Below are 2,421 nucleotides of genomic sequence, written 5' to 3' on the forward strand. Positions count from 1 at the left end.
ACTTAACCTAAACCAGTCTCTGTGGGAACGAATCTGATTTATATCTTATACTACTTGCGAACGCGTATACTTGCGTGAATTTTAGCGCGTGTTTTCGCCCTAACAATGACAAGAAAATGAGGTAAATCTTTCACACTTGCGCATTTTTTGTTATGTTTCTTATATGCGTGTTAAAGATTTAGACAGGGATAAGCTTGATCCGAAAGCAAAGAAATGTATCTTTATTGGTTATGGATTAGATGATATGGGTTACCGTTTCTGGTATGAATTGACTGAGAAGGTCGTTAGAAGTAGAGATGTTACTTTTAATGAGAATGCAGTGTATAATGATAAACTTGTAGTTGATTCTGAGTTTACAAAGGAATAACCTGAAAAAGAGGAACCGGTGCTTTTAGATATTACAGAAACAGATCTTGCAGGAAATAGTGGGAGTTCATAGAATGTTGATGACAGGGTTCCAGTAACTCCACAGACTGAGGTAAGAAAATCTAGCAGAAGTGTGAGGCCACCACAAAGATATTCTCCTTCAGCATATTATATATTATTGACCGAGGATGGGGAGCCTCAGTGGTATTCAGAGTCATTACAAGTGGATGATTCAGTTCAGTGGAAATCAACCATGGATGAGGAGATGAGTTCTCTTGAGAAGAATGAGACTTGATCTTTAACAGAGTTACCAGCTGGAAAGAAGACTTTACTAAATAAGTGGGTGTTTAGATCAAAGAAGAACATGATGGAAGCAAGAGATACAAGGCGAGGTTAGTAGTCAAGGGTTATCAATAACAAAAGGGTATTGACTATACCGATATATTTTCTCCCGTTGTTAAGATGACTACAATTAGAATTGTGCTAAATATTGTGGTTGTAGAGGAGTTACATCTAGAGCAACTAGATGTTAAGATCGCGCTCTTACATGGTGATCTTGAGGAAGACATCTACATGGTTCAGCCAAAGGGATTTCAGGTAGCTGGAAAAGAAAACCTTGTTTGCAATCTTATAAAAAGCTTGTATGGTTTAAAGCAAGCACCAAGACAATGGTAGTTGAAGTTTGACAGCTTGATGATGAAGAATGGGTACACGAGGAGTGTTATGGATCATTGTTGTTACTTTAAACAGTTTGATTTATCTTATATCATATTGTTATTGTATGTTGATGACATGTTGATAGCAGGATTAAATATGAGGGAAATCAACAGGTTAAAGAGACAGGTGTCTGAGGAGTTTAAGATGAAGGATATGGGTGCAGCAAAATAGATCTTGGTATGAGCATCATAAGGGATAGAGCTGAAGGTATTTTAAAATTATCTCAAAAAAAGTATGTTGAGAAATTGTTGCAAAAATTCAGTATCCAGGATGCGAAGACCAGAAGTACATCGTTGGCGAGTCACTTTAATCTCACAAAGAAGCAATCACCTAAAACGGATAAAGGCAAGAAAGATATGGCTAAAGATCTTTATGCATCTGCAGTTGGCAGTTTAATGTATGTTATGGTGTGTACAAGGCCAGACATTGCTCATGCAGTGGGAGTTGTTGACAGATTTATGTCTAATCTAGGAAGAGAGCATTGGGAAGCAGTCAAGTGGTTGTTACGCTACTTAAAAGGCATATCCAAGGTTGCACTATGTTTCAGTAAGAAAGATGTTATCTTGGAAGGGTTTTCTGATGCAGATTTGGGTGGATGTTTGGTTACAAGAAAAAGTACAACGGGTTATATTTTGACTTTGGGTGGCACCGCGGTTAGTTGGATGTCTCGACTTCAAAAAAGTGTTGTTCTTTCAACCACAGAAGCATAATATATGGCTATCTCTGAAGCTAGCAATGAGATGATTTGGTTGAAGATTTTTCTTGAGGAGTTGGGCAAGAAACAGGCGGACAATGCTTTGTATAACGACAGTCAGAGTGCTATTCATATTGCAAAAAATCCCGTGTTTCATGCTAGGACAAAGCATATTCAGCTGAGATATAAATTTAAAAGAGAGTTGATAATCAATGGTACTTTGTCCTTGAAGAAAATCCTTGGTTTAAAGAATCCTGCAGATATGTTGACTAAGGTGGTTATCAATGAAAAGTTGAAGCTTTGTGTAGCTTCAACTGGCCTTCAGAATTGATTGATGCAAAGGTGTTGCACTAGTTAGAGTTATTGATTGAATAATTGATTTTAATAGACTTACAAGAGTGAAGTAAAGATTGGCCAGACGCCAAGTGGGAGATTGTTGGGTTTGTGGAGTCTATTAATTAAGCACATGTAAATAAACTATTCAGATTCAGATTCAAATTAGTTTATGGATTAGTCTACTTTTCATATTTGGACTATAATTTTAATTTAGGCCTAGTTTCTTCTCTTATAAATACTCATGTAATTGTAAAATCATAACACAACAAAATGTGAGAGATCAATACAAAATTAGTGCGGCTTGTGGA

This window comes from Apium graveolens, chromosome 10 (assembly GCF_009905375.1).
Source record: "Apium graveolens cultivar Ventura chromosome 10, ASM990537v1, whole genome shotgun sequence".
NCBI classification, from domain to species: domain Eukaryota; kingdom Viridiplantae; phylum Streptophyta; class Magnoliopsida; order Apiales; family Apiaceae; genus Apium; species Apium graveolens.